General features: G+C 50.3%; 1 pseudogene; it reads left to right on the forward strand.

Moving 5' to 3' along the window:
- LOC124019948 overlaps nt 1–5,243 on the forward strand; it is a 53,401-nt pseudogene extending 48,158 nt beyond the window's left edge.
- Nucleotides 5,244–12,295: the final 7,052 nt, after the last annotated feature.

Genomic DNA, 12,295 nt, shown 5'->3' on the forward strand with positions numbered 1-12,295 from the left:
GAGTTTAAGGGTTGATGTTTCTCCAGGTGGAGCAGGCTCTGACCCCAGAGTTTAAGGGTTAATGTTTCTCCAGGTGGAGCAGGCTCTGACCCCAGAGTTTAAGGGTTAATGTTTCTCCAGGTGGAGCAGGCTCTGACCCCAGAGTTTAAGGGTTAATGTTTCTCCAGGTGGAGCAGGCTCTGACCCCAGAGTTTAAGGGTTAATGTTTCTCCAGGTGGAGCAGGCTCTGACCCCAGAGTTTAAGGGTTAATGTTTCTCCAGGTGGAGCAGGCTCTGACCCCAGAGTTTAAGGGTTAATGTTTCTCCAGGTGGAGCAGGCTCTGACCCCAGAGTTTAAGGGTTAGTGTTTCTCCAGGTGGAGCAGGCTCTGACCCCAGAGTTTAAGGGTTAGTGTTTCTCCAGGTGGAGCAGGCTCTGACCCCAGAGTTTAAGGGTTAATGTTTCTGCAGGTGGAGCAGGCTCTGACCCCAGAGTTTAAGGGTTAATGTTTCTCCAGGTGGAGCAGGCTCTGACCCCAGAGTTTAAGGGTTAATGTTTCTCCAGGTGGAGCAGGCTCTGACCCCAGAGTTTAAGGGTTAATGTTTCTCCAGGTGGAGCAGGCTCTGACCCCAGAGTTTAAGGGTTAATGTTTCTCCAGGTGGAGCAGGCTCTGACCCCAGAGTTTAAGGGTTAATGTTTCTCCAGGTGGAGCAGGCTCTGACCCCAGAGTTTAAGGGTTAATGTTTCTCCAGGTGGAGCAGGCTCTGACCCCAGAGTTTAAGGGTTAATGTTTCTCTAGGTGGAGCAGGCTCTGACCCCAGAGTTTAAGCGTTAATGTTTCTCCAGGTGGAGCAGGCTCTGACCCCAGAGTTTAAGGGTTAATGTTTCTCTAGGTGGAGCAGGCTCTGACCCCAGAGTTTAAGGGTTAGTGTTTCTCCAGGTGGAGCAGACTCTGACCCCAGAGTTTAAGGGTTAATGTTTCTCTAGGCGGTGGCCCTGAAGCAAGGCTCTGACCCCAGAGTTTAAGGGTTAATGTTTCTCTAGGTGGTGGCCCTGAAGCAGGCCCTGACCCCAGAGTTTAAGAGTTAATGTTTCTCTAGGTGTGGCGGTGGCCCTGAAGCAGGCTCTGACCCCAGAGTTGAAGGGTTAGTGTGTTAATGTGTGTGAATGTTTCTCTAGGTGTGGTGGTGGCCCTGAAGCAGGCTCTGACCCCAGAGTTTAAGGGTTAGTGTGTTAATGTGTGTGAATGTTTCTCTAGGTGTGGCGGTGGCCCTGAAGCAGGCTCTTACCCCAGAGTTTAAGGCGTATCAGTACCAGGTACTCTCTAACTGCAGAGCTATGGCCAACGCCCTCATCAACCACGGGTACAAGATCGTCACCGGTGAGACAATAATGTCATGGTTGTGGTTAACAGACTGTAACCTGTGTTAATGTTGATGTATGTTGTTGTAGGGTTGTGTTAATGTTGCTATAGGGTTGTGTTAATGTTGTTGTAGGGTTGTGTTAGTGTTGCTGTAGGGTTGTGTTAATGTTGCTGTAGGGTTGTGTTAATGTTGCTGTAGGGTTGTGTTAATGTTGCTGTAGGGTTGTGTTAATGTTGCTGTAGGGTTGTGTTAATGTTGTGTTAATGTTGCTGTAGGGTTGTGTTAATGTTGCTGTAGGGTTGTGTTAATGTTGCTGTAGGGTTGTGTTAATGTTGTGTTAATGTTGCTGTAGGGTTGTGTTAATGTTGCTGTAGGGTTGTGTTAATGTTGCTGTAGGGTTGTGTTAATGTTGCTGTAGGGTTGTGTTAATGTTGCTGTAGGGTTGTGTTAATGTTGCTGTAGGGTTGTGTTAATGTTGCTGTAGGGTTGTGTTAATGTTGCTGTAGGGTTGTGTTAATGTTGCTGTAGGGTTGTGTTAATGTTGTGTTGCTGTAGGGTTAATGTTGCTGTAGGGTTGTGTTAATGTTGCTGTAGGGTTGTGTTAATGTTGCTGTAGGGTTGTGTTAATGTTGCTGTAGGGTTGTGTTAATGTTGCTGTAGGGTTGTGTTAATGTTGCTGTAGGGTTGTGTTAATGTTGCTGTAGGGTTGTGTTAATGTTGCTGTAGGGTTGTGTTAATGTTGCTGTAGGGTTGTGTTAATGTTGCTGTAGGGTTGTGTTAATGTTGCTGTAGGGTTGTGTTAATGTTGCTGTAGGGTTGTGTTAATGTTGCTGTAGGGTTGTGTTAATGTTGCTGTGTTAATGTTGCTGTAGGGTTGTGTTAATGTTGCTGTAGGGTTGTGTTAATGTTGCTGTAGGGTTGTGTTAATGTTGCTGTAGGGTTGTGTTAATGTTGCTGTAGGGTTGTGTAAATGTTGCTGTAGGGTTGTGTTAATGTTGCGTTAATGTTGCTGTAGGGTTGCGTTAATGTTGCTGTAGGGTTGTGTTAATGTTGCTGTAGGTTGTTGTATGGTTGTGTTAATGTTCTCCAGGGGGTTCTGATAACCATCTGATCTTACTGGACCTGAGGCCCAACGGGACGGACGGTGGACGAGCTGAGAAGGTTCTAGAAGCTGCTGCCATCGCCTGCAACAAGAACACCTGTCCAGGTAAGTAACAGACACAGTCCTCTGTAGGTGGTGAGAGTGCTCTGTGTCCCAGTTGTCTGTATATGTGTGTATATACATAATGTGTGTGTGTGTGTATATACATAATGTGTGTGTGTGTGTGTGTATATACGTAATGTGTGTGTGTGTGTATATACATAATGTGTGTGTGTGTGTGTGTGTGTAGGTGATAAGAGTGCGTTGCGTCCCAGCGGTCTGAGGTTCGGCTCTCCTGCTCTGACCTCCAGAGGAATGGTTGAAGACGACTTCAGGAAGGTCGCAGAGTTCATCCACAGAGGTGACCCCTGACCTCTGTGTCTATAGACATAGTGCTGACCCTAGATGTCCAGCTAGCAGACCAAGGCCACCTCTAACCCCTAACCCCTGACCTCTGTGTCTATAGACATAGTACTGACCCTAGATGTCCAGCTAGCAGACCAAGGCCACCTCTAACCCCTGACCTCTGTGTCTATAGACATAGTGCTGACCCTAGATGTCCAGCTAGCAGACCAAGGCCACCTCTAACCCCTGACCTCTGTGTCTATAGACATAGTGCTGACCCTAGATGTCCAGCTAGCAGACCAAGGCCACCTCTAACCCCTGACCTCTGTGTCTATAGACATAGTACTGACCCTAGATGTCCAGCTAGCAGACCAAGGCCACCCCTAACCCCTAACCCCTGACCTCTGTGTCTATAGACATAGTGCTGACCCTAGATGTCCAGCTAGCAGACGAAGGCCACCTCTAACCCCTGACCTCTGTGTCTATAGACATAGTACTGACCCTAGATGTCCAGCTAGCAGACCAAGGCCACCCCTAACCCCTGACCTCTGTGTCTATAGACATAGTGCTGACCCTAGATGTCCAGCTAGCAGACCAAGGCCACCTCTAACCCCTGACCTCTGTGTCTATAGACATAGTACTGACCCTAGATGTCCAGCTAGCAGACCAAGGCCACCCCTAACCCCTGACCTCTGTGTCTATAGACATAGTACTGACCCTAGATGTCCAGCTAGCAGACCAAGGCCACCTCTAACCCCTGACCTCTGTGTCTATAGACATGGTGCCGACCCTAGATGTCCAGCTAGCAGACCAAGGCCACCTCTAACCCCTTGACCTCTCACTCTCGTTCTCCTTACAGGTATCCAGATGACCCTGGACATCCAGGCCTCTCTGCAGCCCAAGGCGACCCTGAAGGAGTTTAAGGAGGCCCTGGCAGGGGAGGGGAAGCACCAGGAGAGGGTAGCAGAGCTGAGGGGGGAGGTGGAGGCTTTCGCTGGGGGGTTCCCCATGCCTGGTCTGGAGGAACTTTAAAGACCTGTTTTCAAGTTGTTTTCTGTCACCTGCCACATCATCATACCTCTGCTGTCCTCTGCCTAAACGGTTTGACTGACTGGTTTGTCCTCTGCCTTAACGGTTTGACTGACTGACTTTCCTTCTCTGCTGTCCTCTGCCTAAACGGTTTGACTGACTGGTTTGTCCTCTGCCTTAACGGTTTGACTGACTGACTTTCCTTCTCTGCTGTCCTCTGCCTAAACGGTTTGACTGACTGGTTTGTCCCCTGCCTTAACGGTTTGACTGACTGGTTTGTCCCCTGCCTTAACAGTTTGACTGACTGGTTTGTCCCCTGCCTTAACAGTTTGACTGACTGGTTTGTCCCCTGCCTTAACAGTTTGACTGACTGGTTTGTCCCCTGCCTTAACAGTTTGACTGACTGGTTTGTCCCCTGCCTTAACAGTTTGACTGACTGTTTCCTTCTCTGCTGTCCTCTGCCTTAACGGTTTGACTGACTGGTTTGTCCTCTGTCTCAACAGTTTGACTGACTGGTTTGTCCCCTGCCTTAACAGTTTGACTGACTGGTTTGTCCCCTGCCTTAACAGTTTGACTGACTGGTTTGTCCCCTGCCTTAACAGTTTGACTGACTGTTTCCTTCTCTGCTGTCCTCTGCCTTAACAGTTTGACTGACTGGTTTGACTGACTGGTTTGTCCCCTGCCTGAACGGTTTGACTGACTGGTTTGACTGACTGGTTTGTCCCCTGCCTTAACGGTTTGTCTGACTGGTTTGACTGACTGGTTTGTCCCCTGCCTTAACGGTTTGACTGACTGGTTTGACTGACTGGTTTGTCCCCTGCCTTAACGGTTTGACTGACTGGTTTGACTGACTGGTTTGTCCCCTGCCTTAACGGTTTGTCTGACTGGTTTGACTGACTGGTTTGTCCCCTGCCTTAACGGTTTGTCTGACTGGTTTGACTGACTGGTTTGTCCCCTGCCTGAACGGTTTGACTGACTGGTTTGACTGACTGGTTTGTCCCCTGCCTTAACGGTTTGTCTGACTGGTTTGACTGACTGGTTTGTCCCCTGCCTGAACGGTTTGACTGACTGGTTTGACTGACTGGTTTGTCCCCTGCCTTAACGGTTTGTCTGACTGGTTTGACTGACTGGTTTGTCCCCTGCCTTAACGGTTTGTCTGACTGGTTTGTCTGACTGGTTTGTCCCCTGCCTTAACGGTTTGTCTGACTGGTTTGACTGACTGGTTTGTCCCCTGCCTTAACGGTTTGTCTGACTGGTTTGTCTGACTGGTTTGTCCCCTGCCTTAACGGTTTGTCTGACTGGTTTGACTGACTGGTTTGTCCCCTGCTTTAACGGTTTAATGTAATGAAACCCAAGACCAATAAAACTCACAGATGTGGACCACACCTCGGTCTCTACCGGCTCTTTCTTCAGCAGATGAACTGTAGATAGCATGTGTGGATCAATGGATGTGATTAGAGATGAACTGTAGATAGCATGTGTGGGTCAATGGATGTGATTAGAGATGAACTGTAGATAGCATGTGTGGGTCAATGGATGTGATTAGAGATGAACTGTAGATAGCATGTGTGGGTCAATGGATGTGATTAGAGATGAACTGTAGATAGCATGTGTGGGTCAATGGATGTGATTAGAGCGTGCATTGTGGGTAGATATAGAGCCCATCGGCCATTGGGATTTGGTTCCAGATACACACATTTATCATGTTTCCATTGAGAGAGAGATAGATGACTGTAGAGGAACCGGCTGTAGAGGAACCGGCTGTGTTTTATCTGACTGGAGAGGAACCGTCTGGAGAGGAACCGTCTGGAGAGGAACCGACTGGAGAGGAACTGGCTGTAGAGGAACCAGCTGTGTTTTATCTGACTGGAGAGGAACCGTCTGGAGAGGAACCGTCTGGAGAGGAACCGGCTGTAGAGGAACCAGCTGTGTTTTATCTGACTAGAGGAACCGGCTGTGTTTTATCTGACTGGAGAGGAACCGGCTGTAGAGGAACCGGCTGTAGAGGAACCAGCTGTGTTTTATCTGACTGGAGAGGAACCGGCTGGAGAGGAACCAGCTGTGTTTTATCTGACTGGAGAGGAACCGGCTGGAGAGGAACCGACTGGAGAGGAACCGACTGTAGAGGAACCGGCTGGAGAGGAACCGGCTGTGTTTTATCTGACTGGAGAGGAACCGGCTGGAGAGGAACCGGCTGTAGAGGAACAGGCTGTGTTTTATCTGACTGGAGAGGAACCGGCTGTAGAGGAACAGGCTGTGTTTTATCTGACTGGAGAGGAACCGGCTGTGTTTTATCTGACTGGAGAGGAACCGGCTGGAGAGGAACAGGCTGGAGAGGAACAGGCTGTGTTTTATCTGACTGGAGAGGAACCGGCTGTGTTTTATCTGACTGGAGAGGAACCGGATGGAGAGGAACCGGCTGTGTTTTATCTGACTGGAGAGGAACCGGCTGGAGAGGAACCGGCTGTGTTTTATCTGACTGGAGAGGAACCGGCTGGAGAGGAACCGGCTGTGTTTTATCTGACTGGAGAGGAACCGGATGGAGAGGAACCGGCTGTGTTTTATCTGACTGGAGAGGAACCGTCTGGAGAGGAACCGTCTGGAGAGGAACCGTCTGGAGAGGAACCGACTGGAGAGGAACCGACTGGAGAGGAACCGACTGGAGAGGAACCGGTTAATGTTTATCTGACTGAGAGGAACCGGCTGTGTTTTATCTGACTGGAGAGGAAGGGCTGTGTTTTATCTGACTGGAGAGGAACCGGCTGGAGAGGAACAGGCTGTGTTTTATCTGACTGGAGAGGAACCGGCTGGAGAGGAACCGGCTGTGTTTTATCTGACTGGAGAGGAACCGACTGGAGAGGAACCGACTGGAGAGAAACCGACTGGAGAGGAACCGGCTGTGTTTTATCAGACTGGAGAGGAACCGACTGGAGAGGAACCGGCTGTAGAGGAACCAGCTGGAGAGGAACAGGCTGTGTTTTATCTGACTGGAGAGGAACCGGCTGTAGAGGAACCGGCTGGAGAGGAACCAGCTGTGTTTTATCTGACTGGAGAGGAACCGGCTGTAGAGGAACCGGCTGGAGAGGAACCGGCTGTGTTTTATCTGACTGGAGAGGAACCGGCTGTAGAGGAACCGGCTGGAGAGGAACCGGCTGTGTTTTATCTGACTGGAGAGGAACCGGCTGGAGAGGAACAGGCTGTGTTTTATCTGACTGGAGAGGAACCGGCTGGAGAGGAACAGGCTGGAGAGGAACAGGCTGTGTTTTATCTGACTGGAGAGGAACCGGCTGGAGAGGAACCGGCTGGAGAGGAACCGGCTGTGTTTTATCTGACTGGAGAGGAACCGGCTGGAGAGGAACCGGCTGTGTTTTATCTGACTGGAGAGGAACCGTCTGGAGAGGAACCGTCTGGAGAGGAACCGTCTGGAGAGGAACCGGCTGTAGAGGAACCAGCTGTGTTTTATCTGACTAGAGGAACCGGCTGTGTTTTATCTGACTGGAGAGGAACCGGCTGTAGAGGAACCGGCTGTAGAGGAACCAGCTGTGTTTTATCTGACTGGAGAGGAACCGGCTGGAGAGGAACCAGCTGTGTTTTATCTGACTGGAGAGGAACCGGCTGGAGAGGAACCGACTGGAGAGGAACCGACTGTAGAGGAACCGGCTGGAGAGGAACCGGCTGTGTTTCATCTGACTGGAGAGGAACCGGCTGAGAGGAACCGGCTGTGTTTTATCTGACTGGAGAGGAACCGGCTGTAGAGGAACAGGCTGTGTTTTATCTGACTGAGAGGGGCTGTGTTTCATCTGACTGGAGAGCTGGAGAGGAACCGGCTGTGTTTTATCTGACTGGAGAGGAACCGTGCTGTAAGGAACAGGCTTGTTTTATCTGACTGGAGAGGAACCGGCTGTGTTTTATCTGACTGGAGAGGAACCGGCTGGAGAGGAACAGGCTGTGTTTTATCTGACTGGAGAGGAACCGGCTGTGTTTTATCTGACTGGAGAGGAACCGGATGGAGAGGAACCGGCTGTGTTTTATCTGACTGGAGAGGAACCGGCTGGAGAGGAACCGGCTGTGTTTTATCTGACTGGAGAGGAACCGGCTGGAGAGGAACCGGCTGTGTTTTATCTGACTGGAGAGGAACCGGATGGAGAGGAATGTTGGCTGTGTTTTATCTGACTGGAGAGGAACCGACTGGAGATGTTGTCTGAGAGGAACCGTCTGGAGAGGTTGACTGGAGAGGAACCGACTGGAGAGGAACCGACTGAGAGGAACCAGCTGTGTTTTATCTGACTGGAGAGGAACCGGCTGTGTTTTATCTGACTGAGAGGAACCGGCTGTGTTTTATCTGACTGGAGAGGAACCGGCTGGAGAGGCCGGCTGTGTTTTATCTGACTGGAGAGGAACCGGATGGAGAGGAACCGGCTGTGTTTTATCTGACTGGAGAGGAACCGACTGGAGAGGCACCGACTGGAGAGGAACCGACTGGAGAGGAACCGACTGGAGAGGAACCGGCTGTGTTTTATCTGACTGGAGAGGAACCGACTGGAGAGGAACCGTCTGGAGAGGAACCGTCTGGAGAGGAACCGACTGGAGAGGAATCGACTGGAGAGGAACCGACTGGAGAGGAACCGGCTGTGTTTTATCTGACTGGAGAGGAACCGACTGGAATGGCACCGACTGGAAGGAACCGACTGGAGTTGAACCGACTGGAGAGGAACCGGCTGTGTTTTATCTGACTGGAGAGGAACCGACTGGAACCGTCTGGAGAGGAACCGTCTGGAGAGGAACCGACTGGAGAGGAACCGACTGGAGAGGTTGACTGGAGAGGAACCGGCTGTGTTTTATCTGACTGGAACCGGCTGTGTTTTATCTGACTGGAGAGGAACCTGGCTTGTATTTTATCTGACTGGAGAGGAACCGGCTGGAGAGGAACCGGCTGTGTTTATCTGACTGGAGAGGAACCGGATGGAGAGGAACCGGCTGTGTTTTATCTGACTGAGAGGAACCGACTGGAGAGGAACCGACTGAGAGGAACCGGCTGTGTTTTATCTGACTGGAGAGGAACCGGCTGTGTTTTATCTGGACTGGAGAGGAACCGGCTGGAGAGGAACCGGCTGTGTTTTATCTGACTGGAGAGGAACCGGATGGAAGGAACCGGCTGTGTTTTATCTGACTGGAGAGGAACCGGCTGGAGAGGAACCGGCTGTGTTTTATCTGACTGGAGAGGAACCGGCTGGAGAGGAACCGGCTGTGTTTTATCTGACTGGAGAGGAACCGGATGGAGAGGAACCGGCTGTGTTTTATCTGACTGGAGAGGAACCGACTGGAGAGGAACCGTCTGGAGAGGAACCGTCTGGAGAGGAACCGACTGGAGAGGAACCGACTGGAGAGGAACCGACTGGAGAGGAACCGGCTGTGTTTTATCTGACTGGAGAGGAACCGGCTGTGTTTTATCTGACTGGAGAGGAACCGGCTGTGTTTTATCTGACTGGAGAGGAACCGGCTGGAGAGGAACCGGCTGTGTTTTATCTGACTGGAGAGGAACCGGATGGAGAGGAACCGGCTGTGTTTTATCTGACTGGAGAGGAACCGACTGGAGAGGCACCGACTGGAGAGGAACCGACTGGAGAGGAACCGACTGGAGAGGAACCGGCTGTGTTTTATCAGACTGGAGAGGAACCGACTGGAGAGGAACCGGCTGTAGAGGAACCAGCTGGAGAGGAACAGGCTGTGTTTTATCTGACTGGAGAGGAACCGGCTGTAGAGGAACCGGCTGGAGAGGAACCAGCTGTGTTTTATCTGACTGGAGAGGAACCGGCTGTAGAGGAACCGGCTGGAGAGGAACCGGCTGTGTTTTATCTGACTGGAGAGGAACCGGCTGTAGAGGAACCGGCTGGAGAGGAACCGGCTGTGTTTTATCTGACTGGAGAGGAACCGGCTGGAGAGGAACAGGCTGTGTTTTATCTGACTGGAGAGGAACCGGCTGGAGAGGAACAGGCTGGAGAGGAACAGGCTGTGTTTTATCTGACTGGAGAGGAACCGGCTGGAGAGGAACCGGCTGTGTTTTATCTGACTGGAGAGGAACCGGCTGGAGAGGAACCGGCTGTGTTTTATCTGACTGGAGAGGAACCGGCTGGAGAGGAACCGGCTGGAGAGGAACAGGCTGTGTTTTATCTGACTGGAGAGGAACCGGCTGGAGAGGAACAGGCTGGAGAGGAACAGGCTGTGTTTTATCTGACTGGAGAGGAACCGGCTGTAGAGGAACCAGCTGTGTTTTATCTGACTGGAGAGGAACAGGCTGTGTTTTATCTGACTGGAGAGGAATCGGCTGTGTTTTATCTGACTGGAGAAGAACTTCGACAGGCATTCAACAATTTAATGTAATTATAATAACAACACTGGTCTAGATCAGTCTTATATCAATCACCCCTCTAATGGTGTGAACCAGACATTCAGCTCTGTTTAACACTGGTCCTAGATCAGTCTTATGGTCAGTTGTATATCACCCCTCTAATGGTGGCCGTTAGGACTGGAGGAGAGGAAGCTGATTCTAGATCAGTCTTATATCACCCTCTAATGGTGGACGTTAGGACTGGAGGAGAGGAAGCTGATTCTAGATCAGTCTTATGGTCAGTTATATATCACCCCTCTAATGGTGGCTGTTAGGACTGGAGGAGAGAAGCTGATTCTAGATCAGTCTTATGGTCAGTTATATATCACCCCTCTAATGGTGGCCGTTAGGACTGGAGGAGAGGAAGCTGATTCTAGATCAGTCTTATATCACCCCTCTAATGGTGGCCGTTAGGACTGGAGGGAGGAAGCTGATTCTAGATCAGTCTTATATCACCCCTCTAATGGTGGCCGTTAGGACTGGAGGAGAGGAAGCTGATTCTAGATCAGTCTTATGGTCAGTTGTATATCACCCCTCTAATGGTGGCCGTTAGGACTGGAGGAGAGGAAGCTGATTCTAGATCAGTCTTATGGTCAGTTATATATCACCCCTCTAATGGTGGCCGTTAGGACTGGAGGAGAGGAAGCTGATTCTAGATCAGTCTTATGGTCAGTTATATATCACCCCTCTAATGGTGGCCGTTAGGACTGGAGGAGAGGAAGCTGATTCTAGATCAGTCTTATATCACCCCTCTAATGGTGGCCGTTAGGACTGGAGGAGAGGAAGCTGATTCTAGATCAGTCTTATATCACCCCTCTAATGGTGGCCGTTAGGACTGGAGGAGAGGAAGCTGATTCTAGATCAGTCTTATATCACCCCTCTAATGGTGGCCGTTAGGACTGGAGGAAGGAAGCTGATTCTAGATCAGTCTTATATCACCCCTCTAATGGTGGCCGTTAGGACTGAGGAGAGGAAGCTGATTCTAGATCAGTCTTATATCACCCCTCTAATGGTGGCCGTTAGGACTGGAGGAGAGGAAGCTGATTCTAGATCAGTCTTATTGTCAGTTATATATCACCCCTCTAATGGTGGCTGTTAGGACTGGAGGAGAGGAAGCTGATTCTAGATCAGTCTTATATCACCCCTCTAATGGTGGCCGTTAGGACTGAGAGGAAGCTGATGTTTTCTAGATCAGTCTTATGGTCAGTTATATATCACCCCTCTAATGGTGGCCGTTAGGACTGGAGGAGAGGAAGCTGATTTGATCAGTCTTATATCACCCCTCTAATGGTGGCCGTTAGGACTGGAGGAGAGGAAGCTGATTCTAGATCAGTCTTATGGTCAGTTGTATATCACCCCTCTAATGGTGGTCCCCGTTAGGACTGGAGGAGAGGAAGCTGATTCTAGATCAGTCTTATGGTCAGTTGTATATCACCCCTCTAATGGTGGCCGTTAGGACTGGAGGAGAGGAAGCTGATTCTAGATCAGTCTTATATCACCCCTCTAATGGTGGCTGTTAGGACTGGAGGAGAGGAAGCTGATTCTAGATCAGTCTTATATCACCCCTCTAATGGTGGCCGTTAGGACTGGAGGAGAGGAAGCTGATTCTAGATCAGTCTTATATCACCCCTCTAATGGTGGCCGTTAGGACTGGAGGAGAGGAAGCTGATTCTAGATCAGTCTTATATCACCCCTCTAATGGTGGCCGTTAGGACTGGAGGAGAGGAAGCTGATTCTAGATCAGTCTTATATCACCCCTCTAATGGTGGCCGTTAGGACTGGAGGAGAGGAAGCTGATTCTAGATCAGTCTTATGGTCAGTTGTATATCACCCCTCTAATGGTGGCCGTTAGGACTGGAGGAGAGGAAGCTGATTCTAGATCAGTCTTATGGTCAGTTATATATCACCCCTCTAATGGTGGCGTTAGGACTGGAGGAGAGGAATCTGATTCTAGATCAGTCTTATATCACCCCTCTAATGGTGGCCGTTAGGACTGGAGGAGAGGAAGCTGATTCTAGATCAGTCTTATGGTCAGTTGTATATCACCCC

The sequence above is a fragment of the Oncorhynchus gorbuscha genome, unplaced genomic scaffold, assembly GCF_021184085.1.
Source record: "Oncorhynchus gorbuscha isolate QuinsamMale2020 ecotype Even-year unplaced genomic scaffold, OgorEven_v1.0 Un_scaffold_736, whole genome shotgun sequence".
NCBI lineage: Eukaryota > Metazoa > Chordata > Actinopteri > Salmoniformes > Salmonidae > Oncorhynchus > Oncorhynchus gorbuscha.